Below are 18465 nucleotides of genomic sequence, written 5' to 3'. Positions count from 1 at the left end.
GGGGGAAAAGTTTTTTTTTTTTACATATGCAAAAGTCGTGAAACACCTGTGGGGTATTAAGGCTCACTTTATTCCTTGTTATGTTCCTCAAGGGGTCTAGTTTCCAAAATGGTATGCCATGTGTTTTTTTTTTTTTTTGCTATTCTGGCACCATCGGGGCTTCCTAAATGCGACATGCCCCCCAAAAACCATTTCAGAAAAACGCACTCTCTAAAATCCCCTTGTCGCTCCTTCGCTTCTGAGCCCTCTACTGCGCCTGCCGAACACTTTACATAGACATATGAGGTATGTGCTTACTTGAGAGAAATTGGGTTACACAAACAAGTATACATTTTCTCCCTTTACCCCTTGTAAAAATGCAAAAATTGGTTCTACAAGAACATGCTAGTGTAAAAAATTAAGATTTTGAATTTTCTCCTTCACTTTGCTGCTTTTCCTGTGAAACACCTAAAGGGTTAAAACATTTACTGAATATCATTTTGAATACTTTTGGGGGTGCAGTTTTTATAATGGGGTCATTTGTGGGGTATTTATAATATGAAGACCCTTCAAATCCACTTCAAACCTGAACTGGTCCCTGAAAAATTGTGAGTTTGAAAATTTTGTGAAAAATTTGAAAATTGCTGCTGAACTTTGAAGCCCTCTGGTGTCTTCCAAAAGTAAAAACTCGTCAATTTTATGATGCAATCATAAAGTAGACATATTGTATATGTGAATCCGAAAAAAAATTATTTGGAATATCCATTTTCCTTACAAGCAGAGAGCTTCAAAGTTAGAAAAATGCCAAATTTTTAATTTTTTCATCAAATTTTTGAATTTTTCACCAAGAAAGGATGCAAGTTACCACAAAAATTTACCACCATGTTAAAGCATAATATGTCTCGAAAAAACAATCTCGGAATCAGAATGATATGTAAAAGCATTCCAGAGTTATTAATGCTTAAAGTGACAGTGGTCAGATTTGCAAAAAAGGGCTTCGTCCTAGAGGTGAAAATGGGCTCCGTCCTTATGGGTTAATGGTTATGTTGCTGAACTTGGAACTGGAACTGTCTTAGCATAGTCCTGATAGGCACATATGTCTTGAACTTTGTTACTGGAAAACAAAAGTGGTTAGCAAAGAAAAGCTACAGTCATTACTTTACAGTCCTTCAGAAAATATTCTTCCGTACTCTTCTTGTGCCTCTTGTAGACCCCCTAGCCCTTCCAACATCAGGGGCTGGCTGGGAGTTAATATAGCTCTCCCACACCACATTAGTGAGAGTAGAATGGGTAACAGTGGGATTCAAAGTGACCAGGGGATTACTGGTTGGGATCAAGGTTGGTGCATAAGGTTTTACCCCCACCTCCATGCCAGGAGTGGGCCAGAGCACTTTCGTTGGTACCCTTGCAGGAGGCAAACTCTCATTGCTCCAAGAGGGCCTAAGTACTTACGTTGGTACCTTGGAAACAGACAAACTTTCATTGCTCCCAGAGGGTCTAGGTACGGTCTTTGGCGCCCGCAATTTGGGCTTACTTTCTTTGTCCTGAGCAGGTCTTGGCACTTTACTGCACAAAGAAGATGGCTGTTGTTGGGGAGGCTCCTTCTCCTTGAGTACGGTGGTGGAGGCATCAGGAGCAGACCATTTCGGCCTCAGGTTGAAGGGATCTGATTCCCAATCTGTAAACGGAAAGTATTTGAAGGGAAGCTGGGTTGGGGCCATTGCTCTTGTGACCGCAGCAGCCCATTCTCCACACAGGCCCTGGACGGGGGTGTACTCCACTATCTCACCAACCTCCAGAGAGTAGAACTTTTTATGTAGATATGGCCTCTGTACTGTTTGCCGGTTTACGAGGATGGTTTTGCCTGTATGGCAATCTAGGAGTGTCCCATAACCTCTGACCTTGTCGAACTTGGCCACAGTTGCTCTTCGTCGTTCTAAATGCTCCTCCCCTTCTCGGGGATGATCCCACTTGCGGATGTAGAGTGCTTCCATTTCTTTAGTATTCTCCTGATAACGAATTCTCTCCTCAGGAGGCAAATGCACATGCTTAGGGGCATACAGTTCTCTGTGTCGGGCCTTTAATATGTCCATCAACTCAGCCAACTCGGCTTCCTGACGGGCCCTTTCTCTTTGTGCGGTTGGAATTGGTGGGAGTGGCTTCCCAGGTATAGGTTGTAGAACCGCGTGCATATACTCGATGAGTCCCGGCTCGTCCCCAAAAATCCACTGGGGCTTGAGAGGGGTATTTCAGGGATGGAGGAGGAAGAAAAGGCCACCTCTGGCGGGGTACTCACTGCAGACTCCTCCGATGGGATCTCGGCCCACGAGCCCCAAGTCCTGTGGTGAGGGGACAATCTCACCGGCGATGCTACTCCAGGTGTCCCAGTGCAGTCTCCTGGAGGTGTATCCGGCCAGTCATCATTATCATCGGGCAGTGGGGGAAGATTGCAGGCCCCCTCTTCGTCCAATGACAACCGCTGCAGACGGTCGGCAATATCCTGGAATAATTGGGCTGCGACCGCCACAACTTTCTGTTGCTCCGGCGCCATTTTGCTGTTCTCACCATGTGGAACGCTGCTCTCCTCCATGTCTGTACTCTCCGGCTCCTTGTGCAGACTGAAGAGGTCGCTGTGCAGGGTGTCTTTTCTATTGGGCTTCCCCAAAATGGCGGCCAGCAGGAAGGACGTCATCGGTGCAGCCATGACTTCCTGTCCTCCCAGAAACAACTCCTCTGTCCCCAAGTTCCCTTCCGGCTGCGATACAGCAACTTGTTAGCCACGCCCAGGGGCGGGACGTGGCGCAGCGCGGGACTTTTTCGCGCGGTTCTCTGGCAGCAGGTTAACTCTTCCTGTGCTGACCGGACCAGAGGATCGTAGCATGTATTCATTTCGCAGTTTACACATTCTTGCAGCAAATAAATCTTCGCCTCCCCCCTTACTTTTCGCGTGGCCCCCTTGTAATGCACACCACACGCTCCGCTCTTGTACGCAATAATGCGGTTTACAGCACATGAACAAAGTCCGTTATATTGGGGGGGGGAGTACAATTTCACTAGTGGCAACAGCAGCAGGCACACACCCGAATCCTGTTCATCAGACGCCAAAAAGGCTTTGTGATAGCCTGGTGGGGGTGTAGGGTAGTTGGGGTGTTGCTGTAGTATATGAGGGGTTAATTTAACCCCTGTCACTCGTGACGCCAGGGTGAGGGTTAAAACTCTGTAGTGATACTGGCCTATCGCCACCCTTCCCAAGAGCGATAGGTGAGTGTAAAATAATTGGATTGTCCACAGCAGTACTGAACTTGAAACTTGCAGGAGCTTTACTGAGGATTTTCTGTACACGCAGTAACGGAAGTAACTAAAGAGAGCGACAAAATGGCCTAGCTCCCTTATGGGCAAGGGCTGGCCGTTTTGTATTGGTCCATATCAGATGTCACTCACCGTTACAATGGATTGTGGGTGATCACCTGACTAGAACGCCAAAGGTCCTTTAGCAAACCATAGAGTTCTGTGAACCGGGTCACATGACCTGCAGGTCCTGCGACGCTAAAACAAGTGAGTAACACCATATACATATATTTACATAGATAATATTTATAAATATCAAGTTACTAAGCGGTGACTAGGGGTTAATTAGGGAAGCGAACCCCAACAGTCCTAGGGACTCTAACTTTGGGGACTAATAACTAAGGCACAGTGTGAAATACGGTGCCGGGACACCACATTCTCATTCACTCTTCAACACATCATGCACTTTAATCCTTAACATTGATTTTTACTCACTTCCCTTCACATACTATGATCTAGCATACCCCATCACTAGCCATCAACTTTCTTTCATTCATTCTTATTTTTTCATTATTTTATTCACTTATTTGCATTTTATTATTTTTTGCATATAATTTGCACATGCACTTTATGCACTCTATATTCATGCACACAGCACTTTTCCAAGTGCATTGGACATTTTGTTCAAAGATTCAGCTGCTATTCACACATACTTGTTCACATTCACACTATGTGAGTGTTGCGCATCAATATTGATTAATATATGCAAAATGTAATGTTCCCCCTGTGTTTTCCCTTGTGCCTCTGTATTTTTGTAATGTTATGTGTCCATATATATGTGTCTGAGGCCGGCCTTGGGTTGGTTATGCACTGTATACACGGCAGTGTGCGTGCGCTGATCCTCCGGGCCCCGTGACTCCGTGGGCTGCGTCACATGATCCGGTCAGCCGAGTGTATGCGGCAGGTGTGACGAGATGTCCGTGCGCTCAGGTGAGGGGTAAGCTGCTAATTATTATAACACAAGGACAGCCGTGATTTCACTAGGATGGACAAACTTTTAACCATGAGGATCCTCAATCAAGAAAAGGATACCTTAGAGAAGAAAACTCGAAAATTAAACAGAGACAAAAACGATTACACAACGGATAATATTAAATATAGGAAAAAACATAAAACGGAGGAATCAAAAGAAATTGAAGACAGTGCAAAAACCATAAGAACAATCAATACAGACCAAACACCGACTGCATCCGTAAGGAGAAAGGAAGACCACAGGTATAAGAGTGTGAGACCCATTGAATCGAACCACACTCCCCCGGCATTCAGAAGAAAAAGGGGCGAAAATTTCAAACCTCAGAATGGCAGATCATTTACTAATAGCACATATAAGAGAAACAAAGACCCCGAAAAACAGGGCAGTCCTACTCAAAATAGAAATACTGTTCATAACAGCAACAATAATTCTAAGGTAATACCAACCAACAAAGTGGATACTCCACCAAATCCACACAAGAACAAGACCAGTCAAATAAATATTGGGTTAGAATATCCCCTTCTCAGCAAAAAACTTTCAGTTGTACAAAAAACTCCCCCTAAAGCTATTCCATCTGGCACCTCAGAAAAAGAAAACATTGTGATAGACACAACGTTGGAAACCAGGGACACAGCTTCTCAATATCTCGATAATGCCGTGGAAATCTTGGAAGCAGACTCTGTCATTGAAGACTTATTACAACAAGCACGGGAACTTACATCATTGGCTCTCCCCCCGACTGTCTTTGGCGACAAGCCAACCACAGGACAAAACGAAGCTGCTAACCCTGAGGAGACCTCCATCACACTGGAGAGTCATCATACCCCTGTTGGACTCCTTTCATCCCAGGACAATCTGATGGAGAACACTTCGGTGGGATCCATCACACCTTTGAGTGGAAATAGATGCTCTCCGTCTTTTTTAGGATTACCGCAAGCCCTGACCCCGACCCCCACACTTCACGGAAGGACAGAAACTCTTACTACGCTCATAACAGAGTACTACAGTCCAGCAAGAATGAAGAGGAAGCTGTCAGTGGAGGAAGAAAAACCAGGAGGGGATGCCGTGGAAAAAGAAAAAGAAACAGACGGTCAGGTGAAACAGAAATTGAAAAAGAACAAGAAATTACACTAAAAAGAATTTTTAACCTATCGAACCATGAGCTATCAGTAGCCGAGAGGGAAGTTCTCAATAAGGGCTTATCGTTCTGCCCGACCAAAAGAATTGATGAATTCAAGCTATTTGTTGACTTGAACACATTCATCCGGAAACTCACTTTAAACCGCCATTTCTGTTTAGCAGAAAATAATAAAGGTGGCAGTATTCCATATCAGAAAGAACCAGATATGGCCCCACTTGATCCTCCAGCACTCCCCAGCGGCCTGAAGCCTAAATCTACATTTTACCCTACTCACCACAAAGGAGAATTTATAGAAACTTTCTATACACTGGTCACCAATGAATTCCGCTCCATCAACACCAAATATAAACCCAAGCACAATTTAACCAAAAAACAAAATGAAGCAATAAAGGGACTAGCAGAAAACCACAATATCATTATTCGCAGTGGAGTAAAGGTGGAGGGGTTGTAATCCAAGACCGCCACACGTACTTGGAAGAAGCATACAATATCATATTGGACTCCGCCTATTACAAAAAACTATCCACAGATCCCACCACCATATACCAAAAAGAATGCCATGATTTAGTAGAACGAGCATACACTGCAGGAGTCCTGGACAAGAAGGAACGCGATTTTATAAAAATACGCAATCCCAGAATACCCATTTTCTACCATCTACCCAAAATACACAAAGACCCTTCACATCCTCCTGGCCGCCCGATAATCTCGGGGATCAATTCCATCACCAGTAACTTATCCAACTATGTAGATATTATGCTCCAGAAATACGTATTGAACCTTCAATCCTACCTTAAGGACACACCCACCCTAATAAAATTATTGGAACCAATAATATGGAAACCTGACTACAAGTGGGCAACCCTCGATGTGTCAGCACTCTATTCCAACATCCCACACCGACTGGGATTGGAAGTCATTTCCACAGTTCTATCCTCAGACGACAACATGCCCTGTGAACAAAAGACGTTCATCTTGGACAGTATAGCCTTTATTCTCTCCCATAACAATTTTTCGTTCGAAAAGAGAACATTCCTTCAGACCACTGGGACCGCGATGGGTACGCGCTTTGCGCCTTCATTCGCTAACTTATATATGGGCCACTTTGAGGACAGATATGTGTATCAAACACATCCCTGGAGCAGACACATAGTTTTTTATAAACGATACATTGATGATTTAATATTCATCTGGGACGGCTCAGCAGAAGATTTTAATCTTTTCACCAATCACCTGAACAATAATAACCGGAATCTCAAACTAACAGGCACATGCACCCAAGATAAGATTGAATATCTTGATCTGGTGCTCTCATCAGAAGACACAAGAATCATCAACAAAACATTCTTTAAGGCAGTAGACTGTAATAGTCTACTTGACTACAAAAGCTGCCACTTCATTAAATGGAAGAACAGCGTTCCTTATGGCCAGTTTTACAGAGTAAGCAGGAATTGCACCAAGACCATAAACTTCAAAACCCAAAGTAAAACCATTGAAAAAAGGTTACAGGAAAAAGGGTACCCAAAGAATATAGTAAAAACTGCTTACAAAAAAGCATTAAACTCTCGTACAGAAATACAGATTCTGACTGAGAAAGCAAACAACCAGAGTGATTTTAGATTTAATTTCATTTCAGACTACTCTGCAGGATGGAAAAGCATCGGCAATATCATTCGGACCCACTGGAAAATCCTACAGCATGATCCCATACTCAAAAAAATTCTACCAGAAAAACCGGGATTTACCTATAGGAGGGCAGCTACATTAAAAAGTAACATTGCACCAAGCCGACTTAGAAGACCCAAGAAGATCTCGAACCAAGAAACAATCACTGGCAATAGAGGTTGCTATAAATGCCACAAGAAATTGTGCAAGCTATGTGAAAATATTGTGAATAAAGTCACTTCATTTACCAGCAATCAGACTGGAGAGACTTTTCAGATCAGAACCCACATAGATTGCGGGTCCTCACACATCATATACATGATCGAATGCAAGTGCGGTTTACAGTATATAGGACGCACCTCTCAACAATTAAGGAGTAGGTTCAACGGACACAGGTACAACATAACTCACCAATTTCTGAAACACAGTGTTTCAAGACATGCCATGGAAACCCATAGGAGCGAGTTCAAGGATTTCACTGTTACAGCGCTCAAACAGATATCCGAAGAAACAGAAGACAGATTCGGTACACTCTGTAAAAGAGAATCATATTGGATATACAAAATGGACACTTTGGTCCCATCAGGATTGAATGAATGTTTGGAGAATATATGATATATTTCCCCAGTTAACATTTCCCTTCCACATGTACAAAACAGCCTTAACGAACATATAACGAATATATAATATATTTTCCCAGATAACATCTCCCTTCCATACGTAAAAAACAGCCCCAATGAACAAAACCACACAACATCCCCACCTAGCCCTCTAATTCCATCACATACATCACAGTTATCCTTGACCATATATCATACAGACTAATCCATTCTTTCATGTATAATCCATATCACCTATACCAACCATTATATCCACTATACAAATCTCATATCAATCAACCTCAGCATTACACCCATAAATATCCATCCATCACAGCACATACATGTTCCACATGTACACTATATTTCTATTGCCTCCACTCACAGAGTCAACATTCACCCAGCGCTCCATCTCATTTACATATTCCACCTTCATTCCATCCATCAGACCTCAATAATGCCGACCCATCATAGCCACTAGAATCATTCCTTTCATAGTACATCCAACACCACGGCACCCACTCAGATGGTCTTCCCAAACAACCAGCCATCATACCCTATGGTACACTAACACTTATACATAACATTGAATTTCTTAAACAATATATAGAACCTTCCTCCGGTCCTATATTATGTTGGCCTCCTTCCATTATATCATGTAAACTTCTTATCCCAACCAAACATTTTACCTAGTCCACCCCATTCGTCACCTTCTCTCTTCATGTACGAGCGCACAGCCATACAGAAGATCACAGGCGCCGTATCCTGTCTAAGAGCGCAGACGCGCTGTTTAAACTTACAATCTATATTACATGGCCACATTATTAAGAACCTCCTTGCTATCAAGGAGATTCCCGACGTCTATTCAGTGCGCATGTGCACTGCCCAGAGGTGTTGCCAGAGTCCCATACATCAGCCTTTTCCCGTATCACTCACTGGACATACAATCCCGTTACGTGGGCCGCAGCGCGCAGGCCAGCCAACCCGATAGGCTGATGAGAACAGTCTTCTGAATACAAATTGATACACTAAGGAATGAAAAATCTAATTCAAAACATTTCATCAAGTTTTTATTATTTTTGACCCTTTCAAATGAGCGCTACATGAAAGCTTCAGAATTACATTCCGCTGGACGCACTACTATATCTAGTGTCCCGGCTCATCTTTTATTTCATTTTAAGCTACTTTTTACACCAATGCATAAAAAAGCTTCTTACCTATAATAATCAAAATGTTGATGCATCTCCACATTTGCTTTGCTTGGAATATAGGTTAGATGCTCCGTGTGTATTTCCAGCACGGCACATCAGCTTGTAACACCAAACATACCGGCTATGACAACACTTAGTGGGAGTGCCGAAAATACGTCATGTTAGGGGGCAGTTCACACCGGACGATCTGTCATCCACCCGTTCGCGGGTTTTTTATGATTTAAATAACGTGCAGTATGTTTCCTGTTAGAAGCTTTTTGTTCATTGAAAAAGAGGCAGCAGCCACGAAACGCGTCTGGTGTTGGCTCCAAATAAAGAAAATTTTACCTCATCCTGACTACATCACATCATTGCGGTATGCGCCTGGAACAACCCGGTATTTTCCTCACTCCTCTCTGAAGTTCCCGATCGACTAGGGGAATCCTAGCTTGATTCCCGGGAGGCTGCTCCGCTGATCTGCTTTAACAAGCGCTGCATGGTGGTTGTGTCTGGCACACAACCCAGCCAGGTGAGCTCACATCTATACATGTGTACCTGCCATATGCTGAAATACCTAGTACAAACAAACTACCCTTAGAGGAAGCTCTGCTCTCCCCCTTTATTTCTACCCTCTACAGCCCAATTATTATACTCTGTCATTCCATTGGTTGCGTTTTATATAAATACTGAGTCTTACTGGAAGGACACCACCCCTCGACAAAGGCATTTGCCGAAACGTGTCGCTCCGGTGCCTGTCTTGTTACTTTCTGCGGTAATGTATAGTGTCTCATGTCTTACACTGATGTTTTAATATATGATGCGGTTTTTGCAGTGTGACTAAGCTTTTAAGTACATTTAACTTACTGTGTTATCAGAAATTTCCTGTATAGACATTCAATCGCTACCTGAATGACACCAGTGTCGTCTTTCCCCCTCTGGGTGGAATCCTTCCTATTTTTGACTTATGTGTCTAAATAAAAATTATTATATGAAAATATACCTTCTGTAATTGACTCCATTTTCTTCTTAAGTATCTAAGAAGCAGATAGCAGAGCAGCACCGGAGGAACGGGCCGCCGATATCAGCGCAACGGGGGGACATAGGAAGGTGAGTTAAACTTAGTTTTTTTTGTTTTTGCAGCCCGGGCACAGGAAAAGTTAAATGTCTTGCGCCGCAGTTCTCCTTTAACCTGTTAAGGACCAAGGACGTCCTGAGTTCTTTCCCTTTCTATAACACGGGGCCACGGCGTGGACCCACATCATATCAGGACCCGTGGCTAATAGCGTGCAGCACTGATTGCGGTGCTGTGCGCTATTAACCCTTTAGACGCAGCGTTCAAAGTTGAACACCGCGTCTAAAGTGAAGGTAATTCACTAACGGTTAGCTCGGGGGGCTGTTCGGGATGTCCGTGGCGAAATCGCAGCATCCCGAACAGCTCTGGGACACGAGGAGGGTCTCCTACCTTGCCTCCTGGTGTCCAATCGCCGAATGACTGCTCAGTGCCTGAGATCCAGGCATGAGCAGTCAAGCGTCAGAATCATCGATCAATGGTTTCCTATGAGAAACCATTAGTCGATGTAAAAGATCAGTGTGTGCAGTGTTATAGCCCCCTATGGGAGCTATAACATTGCAAAAAAAAGTGAAAAATAAAAGTGAATAAAGATCATTTAACCCCTTCCCTAACAAAAGTTTGAATCAACCCCCTTTTCCCATAAAAAAAACTGTGTAAATAAAAATAAACATATGTGGTATCGCTGAGCGCGGAAATGTCCGAATTATAAAAATATATCATTAATTAAACCGCACGGTCAATGGCGTATGCGCAAAAAAATTCCAAAGTACAAAATAGTGTATTTTTGGTCACTTTTTAAATCATGAAAACATTTATAAAAAGCGATCAATAAGTCCGAGCAATACAAAAATGGTACCGCTAAAAACATAAGATCATGGCGCAAAAAATTAGCCCCATACCGCCCCATATGCAGAAAAGTAAAAAATTTATAGGGGTCAGAAGATGACAATTTTAAACATATACATTTTCCTGCAAGTAGTTATGATTTTTTCAGAAGTACGACAAAATCAAACCTATAAAAGTAGGGTATCATTTTAATTGTATGGACCTACAGAATAAAGAAAATGTGTCATTTTTACCGAAAAATGTACGGCGTAGAAACAGAATCCCCCAAAATTTACAAAATGGCGTGGCTTTTTTTTAAAAAATTTTGTCTCACAAAGATTTTTTATTCTGTTTCGCCGTAGATTTTTGGATAAAACGACTGATGTCATTACAAATTAGAATTGGTGGTGCAAAAATAAGCCATCATATTGATTTTTAGGTGCAAATTTGAAAGAGTTATGATTTTTTTAAAGGTAAGGAGGAAAAAATGAAAGTGCAAAAACTGAAAAACCTCTGGTCCTTAAGTGGTTAATTATATTTTATCAGATGTTGTTGTATATCCCTAGGCTGTTTCACCATTGTCTAGATGTCTGCTTCAGCATTAACACTGTGCTAGTTTTATAATATAGTGCCATTAATCGCCATACCATGTTGGGCTCTTATAACTATGCTAATTCTGGGCCCACGCTTTCACCCGACACAGAATTTTATCTTGACTTTATTCCGTATTATAACCCCACTGGTCCTTAATGAGTATATCACGTATCATATCTCAATATCCTCCGCTCTACTGCTCTAACTCTATTATCCTATTACTCTAAGTTGTCTAATTGTTATATTTCGGCCCACCGATGTACTATTTCTGCTCACAAATGAGTAATTATTTAGGGGGAGATTTATCAAAACCTGTGCAAAGGAAAAGTTGCCCAGTTGCCCATAGCAAGCAATCAGATCGCTTCTTTCATTTTGCAGAGGCCTTGTTGAAAATGAAAGAAGCAAGCTGATTGGTTGCTATCGGCAACTGGACAACTTTTCCTTTGCACAGGTTTTGATAAATCTCTCCCATAGTGTTTTGTTGTTTGGGTCACTAATATGTTTCCCTTTTTTTTTTTTTTAAACATCTTTTTATTTGAAATTACAAATTTTCACAACCGTCTGAGTATCACCAGACGTGACAGTAAACATATCATAGAACAATGTCAATACAAACATATAAATTACATTCAGCAATAAAATATTCCCCGCCCCCTCCCACCCTCTCCCCTTTCCCAACCATCGCATCACTAAGATTCAAATCCTCTGGGAGCGTCTAGTGTGGGGCCCCACACTAAACCGTTATACTTTCTGGACCTATACCTGCTGCATATATCGTAATTACCGACTCTTGAGAGCAATCATTAACTAGTTAGAATCTACTCACGGTCCCCCTCAGCTCGTGTATACTCAATGGTACAGTTTGGCTACCTATCCTCCAGAATATTTAATCTGCCTAACGTGCCTGCTATACTGTGTGTCAAATACCATGTGGTATCGCAAAAGGGTGTGATCACATCTCGCATCTCAGCTTCTGACAAAAAATGTGTAACAAACAGTTTCCATTTTTTAAAGAACCCCTTTGCCGACTTTTCTTTCGTTTTTCTAACTTCTGCAAGATCATAAAACATATATTTCTTAACTGATTGTATCACCTCAGTGATTGTAGGCATATCAGGCATAAGCCAATGATTCAAGAGACATCTTTTTGCAACCAGTATAATGAGATGTAGCAACAATGAGACTTTCAACCCTTCCGGCTCTATATGCAATAATAGCAGCTGAGTATTATAAGGTAGGGTTAAATGAGTTGTTGTTGATATGTACGTCAAGAGCGATCTCCAGAAGGATTCCACACGTGGGCACATAATCAATCCATGTAACAGGTCTGTCAGCGGAGCATCACAGTTAGGGCAGTAATCTATCCGGTCTGGGTAACGGGGTTTTTTAGGTAGATTAAAACCATAGGTTGCATGGTGAATTATTCTAAATTGTGTTTCCCTCCACGTTTCATTAATCACTGCTTTCCTGACCTTAAGCCAACCTTTCAAAATGTCCTCTGTTAAGTTATCTGTATTCAACTTCCTCTCCCAATAGGAGAACAATGTAGCTCTCGTCACATCGCCGCCCCTACGTATTATAAAGTGGTATAGGTGGGACAAAGAGTGACCAGGTGTGTCAGCAGTTATAAGGGAATCAAAGGCGTTCTGGGTCCGTTCCCTCGACACATCTCGCAGTTGGGACTTAAGGAATACCATGACTTGAGAGTATGGAAGGAAGTGACTTCTACTCAAGAAGAATTTGGTGCACAATTCCTCAAAGGTAAGGTATCTACTTTCGGTCTCATGAAATAGAGAGCCCACCTTATGTATGCCCGCTCGCTTCCATGTCCCAAACATTGCATTACTACTCCCTAGCTTGAATTCCGGGTGTGTCCAAAGGGGCATATGTTTACTTAAGAAAACTGGCAAGTCTAAGGCCTTCCTACAAGCCTTCCATGCCGCCACGGTGTCTCTCACAATCAGGCCACCTTTGAGTTCCTTCGGGATGGCCCCATACGCAGTATGAAGCAACGCACTTAAAGACCAGGGGGAAACGAGGGCAGACTCAAAGTACTGATTGTCACCACGTACCCAGTCTACACAGTGTCTAAATACACAAGTAAGATTGTAGTGTCTCAAGTCCGGGAAACCTACTCCACCACTCTCTTTGGGTAATATTAGTTTGCGTAAGGCTATACGTGGGCATCTATTGGACCATACAAATTTAGTGAATGCCGACGTCAAGCTGGAGACGTCTGAATGTTTCAGTAGCATTGGGATGGTTTGTAGTGGATACAACAATTTGGAAAAGGTAAGCATCTTTAGGAGATGACACCGTGCCAGCATAGGGAGAGGCAATGTAATCCACCTTGATAATTCCTGCTTCAACTTATGAAACAATGGGGGGTAATTTAAATTATATAATGAATGAGCCGTTCTTCCTATTTCAATACCTAAGTACCTAAACTGTTGTCTAGTCACCTGCACAGGCAGACGTAGGGAGGGCGTCTGGAGGGCATGCTCGGGAGGAGAGAGGTCAAACAGAATGCTTTTAGTTACATTCACTCTAAAACCAGACAAATCTCCGAATTCCGTCAGTACTCTAAAAATCCCCGTTAGGTCTCTGCTGGGATTGCCAAGGAAAATCAATAGGTCATCAGCATATAATGCATGAGTCACGGAGATGGTGCCGACCTTAATTCCGTCAAACACCCCATTAAAAGTTAAATAGCGGGACAGTGGCTCTATGGCTATGTTGAATAAGAGGGGGGACAGAGGACACCCCTGACGGGTACCCTTTTGTGGGGAAAAACCACCCGACAAAAAGCCTGGTGTATGTACCCTGGCGATAGGAGTGGCATAAAGGGTCTCGAGGTACTGTAAGAAAGGACCCGAGAAACGCATCTTCCTCAGCACCGTCCACAACCATCCCCAGGATACATTATCAAACGCTTTCTCAGCGTCGATGGAAAGAATGGCGTCAGATCTATGATGTTGGGGCCGTAATTTAATATCGTCTAATATCGAGATTATCTTGCGGATATTGGCAACTGCCGAGCGGTGTTTAACAAAGCCCACCTGAGTAGGTGAAATCAGGCGTGGCAGCACCATGGACAGCCTGTCAGCCATGATCTTGGAGATAAGTTTGAGATCTATGTTGATAAGTGAGATCGGCCTAAAACCATCTGGGTTAGTTAGGTCCTTGCCTGGTTTCGGGATGACCTTAATATATACAGTGTTGACAGTAGTAGGAATGGTCGCCCCCTGCAAATAAGTGTTATATAAAGTCAGTAGTACCGGGGAAACTTCTTTTTTCAGTATCTTGTAGAAATCTCCACTAAACCCGTCAGGGCCAGGGGCCTTATTGGCTTTAAGACCCTTTATAGCTCCCTCTAGCTCCAGCTCCGTTACCGGTGCATTCAGAGAATCTAGTTCTTCCAGGGTCAAAGTGGGCATATTTAAAGTCAACAGCCAATCTGGGGTTACAGCTGGTTGCGTAACTGAGACAGAATAAAGTTTCTCAAAATGCTGCTGTAGTATGGAGTTAATCTGTCTAGGGTGAGTATGCAAAACCCCGTCGTCCCCCTTTAACGCCAGTATAGGTGATGGAAATAAAGTACCTTTGGCAAATCTAGCCAACAATTTCCCTGGCTTATTTCCAAAACGGAAAAGAGAAGCTTCATAGGAGCGACGGTGTAAGTCGTCTCTCCGGGAAAGCCAAAGCTCATAGGCCGTCTTGGCGCTATCCAGGACTGTTTAGCATCTGCAGTCGGAGATTCCAGGAAAGCAGTGTAGGCATCTTGTAGTTTGGTACTAAATTCCCTGAGTTGGGTCGCTATACGTTTTTTCAGAGATGCTGTGTAACCCATGATGCTCCCACGCAGGACTACTTTAGCTGTATCCCAAAACAGCTGTGACGCAGGTAAATGCTGTTCATTACTACTCAAATATTCTAGCCACCACCCTTTTATTAATGAGTGAAAAGATTCATCTCTGTCCAGACCTCTAGGAAATCTCCAGAGAAAATCCGTCCCTTTCAGGAAAGTATCCTGTATGTCTATGAGTAGAGGGGCATGATCAGAAATCACCAACTCAGTAAACTGTACTCCGGTTAGTCTAGAGAGCAGTCGGTCCGATAAAAAGCCATAATCAAGTCTAGACCATGAGTCTTGGGAGCAAGAATAATGGCTATACTCCCGATCCTCAGGGTGTAACAGTCTCCAGGAATCAGTCAGGTGCAACTGCGACATACATTGATGTAATAAAGTATCATAGAGTCTAGGTGAGGGTTGCACCTGCCGATTACTACGTCTGTCATCCCGAGCATGCATCACCGCGTTGAAATCTCCCGCTACAATTTTATGGGAAACAGAAGAGTGCATTATGGTGCCAGACATACTAGTAAAGAAGGTCCCATCATCACCATTAGGGCCATATATGTTATGCAGTTCTATAGACTCGTCAGCTTGCTTAATAACAGCTGTACACATTCTCCCCGCTGAATCGTGTCGTACAGAAATTAGGTCATATGCAAAGCTTTTATGGAACAGTATCAGGACACCTGCTTTGCGGTTCACTGAGGGTGAACCAATTACTCTCCCTACCCACCATTTGCGCATCCTTAAAAAGTCAGTTTCCTCCAGGTGTGTCTCCTGTAAAAACACCACATCCGGGGAAAGTTTCTTCAAGTGCCGGAGCACCTGACTCCTTTTTTGGGGGGACCGCAAGCCCTTAATATTCCAGGATATTACTCTCATAAAATGGTTCTAATAGGCATAAGTAATTCCACAGTGCACTAGGTCTTAGACACAAATATGTAGTAGATGCGATATTCCCTCCCCCCTTCCCCCCCATAAACAAATAACCCAAAATAAAAGAAACAATGAGCGAGTGCCCCACAGGACCACCTACAATAGGGACACCCTTCACTCCCTTGACTTCCATTATCCCATGGTGCGAGTGCACAATCTCTAGCACAGGGAACTAACTACCGGCAATCAGCTCCTCTGAATGTAAAGGGCCTAGTAGCGAGGGGGCTGTGACCACATGAAACAAACACACTGAAAGATGGTGAACACTATAAATACATTCCAAAACACTTAAGAACAATGGCGGAGACATGAGTCAGATGTTGTACATGACCGTCACCGCAGGCATAGGCTCCTCCGCCCACTCAGGAGTCCAGTTGGATAGAGCAATGCATAAGGAGGGGGGAAGGAAGATAGAGGGAGAACTAGGGAAGAGGGAGAAGAAGGAATCATAGAAGAAGGGAAAGAAAGGCAAAAGGTGAGGTGAAAAGAGAGAGAAGGGGGGGAGGATTAGCGGCCGAGAAAGAGGAGATGTCAGGAGAAAAGAGGTCTAGAAGTAGAAGTAAAGAAGTAATAGGAGCTCGAGAGCAGTGAGGGAAGGACAATGGAAGGAGGGAAAGTAAGAAAGAAGAAGAGTAGTGGTCGGGGAGTGAAAAGAAATGTGAAGTTGAGGTGGGCAGGTAAGGAAAGGGGAAGAAAAGGGGATAGGTGGGGGGGGGGAAGGAAAGGAAGGGTAGGTAGGGCATGTAGAGATAGTGGACGAGTAAGGAACAGAAAGAAGAAAGTAGAAGAAAGAGCGGAATCAGGGCAAAAATACCTAGCATGAGTATTAATACGGCATAAGAGCATAGGAACACAATAGCATGTAACCCATAATATAGCTGTGGTTCTCCAAACGTTAAAACAAAACAGTGAGCTATATTCAGTTCTCACAGGAGGCTTTGCGGGCAACTATGGTCCAGTATTCCTATGTAGTAAGGCTCTATATGAGGCCAGCTCCAGTGTCAGGACTATGCAACCCAAGTGCATCAGGAAGGGTAATTCAATAACAAAGATAGACCAGTGCGCAAGAGGAACAAGTGACCTTGGCGTCAAGTAGGGGTAAAAACATAGTAGGAGTTCAAGTCCCGATGAAGTCCGCCAACCAAAGAAGTCAATGTCTGCGATGCCAGGTCAGAACCCCCTAGGGTCCCGCAGTAAGAGGCAACATAGGTGGTAGCCCTCCCTCCTCACTTATCTGGTAATGAGGATCGGCGTCGTCTCTGGTCTCTCGGGGCCGCAAACCATGGATCATCTGCAGCTGTGGGAGAAGACGAGGATCGCGTACCGTGCTCCAGGTTAATGCCCTGTGGAGGGGAACGTCCTGAATCCATGGTCCCCGTTGCCGGAGATCCGCAAGCCGAAGAACGATCCGCTCTTTGGTCCTGGAGACCCAACTCCGCCTGCTCAGGCTCAGGAGTAAGGTAAGTAGTTACCGGGGCATTGACGGGTAAAACTTTCAATATGGCTGGAAAAAGCAGTGCAAAGCGGATGCCTCATTTGTGTAGCGTAGTGCAGATTGGTGCGAACAGTTTTCTTTTTCTCGCCACTTCGGCTGAGTAGTCTCCGAATAGTAATAATCTGGCACCCTCAAATTTAAGGTCTTCACATCTTTTCCAGAAAGCACGGAGCAGGGCCACTTTGTCAGTGAAGTCCAGATATTTTACTATGACTTGTCTAGGTCGGTTCCGCAAGTCTCTGCCATGAGAGCCGGGTCCTTCAGGGGCTGCTCTCAGATCCGGACCCACCCGCTGGATGCCGGGGAATCCGCCATGATCGATGAAGTCGCGTGTGAGCGCACTCTCTTTTTCTTGCCCTTTCTCGCTGATGAGCGGCCCGTTCTGAGCAGGTATCGCTCCATGCACTGTTCCCCACTCCGTAGGAACAAAGGAGGCTATTTGTCTGATCAATGGTATGCAAATTTAGGGCCGGTTAATAGGTAGGGACGAGGAGCCTCTGCGCCTTGCGACCTCACACCATTCCCTTTTACTCCATATAGTTTACGTCTGCTTATATTCATGGTACTCACCTAAATTGCTCTGTCATTGTGAAATCATATCACCGCTCCCGTCTCCGGGATGAATCTTCTAAATAAGATATACATGAAACACTCTCCATTGGCAGCGCTCCTTCCAGTACGCCTATTGGTCTGCCCGAGCCCGAAAACACTCATTCACAAAGCCCCTGATGGTCATGCAAGTAATATGTCACTCATAGGATGTATCCTGGTTACAGCGTCCTCACCAATATG

At 43.8% G+C, this 18465-nt stretch overlaps 1 protein-coding gene across 6 annotated transcripts in view; it reads left to right on the top strand.

The window, feature by feature from the left end:
* The window catches only part of LOC130281585 (sodium-dependent serotonin transporter-like), a 526811-nt gene that overhangs the window by 99304 nt on the left and 409042 nt on the right, over positions 1-18465 (top strand). The window contains exon 1 of one of the 6 annotated variants that reach the window (XM_056528997.1): positions 9931-10002. The exons of the other annotated variants lie outside the window; for them this stretch is intronic. The gene's annotated coding sequence lies outside the window, so the exon portion shown is untranslated. Of the gene's footprint in view, positions 1-9930; positions 10003-18465 lie in introns of those variants that run through there. 6 annotated transcript variants of the gene reach the window in all.

The sequence above is a fragment of the Hyla sarda genome, chromosome 1 (assembly GCF_029499605.1).
Source record: "Hyla sarda isolate aHylSar1 chromosome 1, aHylSar1.hap1, whole genome shotgun sequence".
NCBI lineage: Eukaryota > Metazoa > Chordata > Amphibia > Anura > Hylidae > Hyla > Hyla sarda.
The sequence above is the reverse complement of the archived record's forward strand: the minus strand, read 5'-3'. Positions and strand labels throughout refer to the sequence as shown.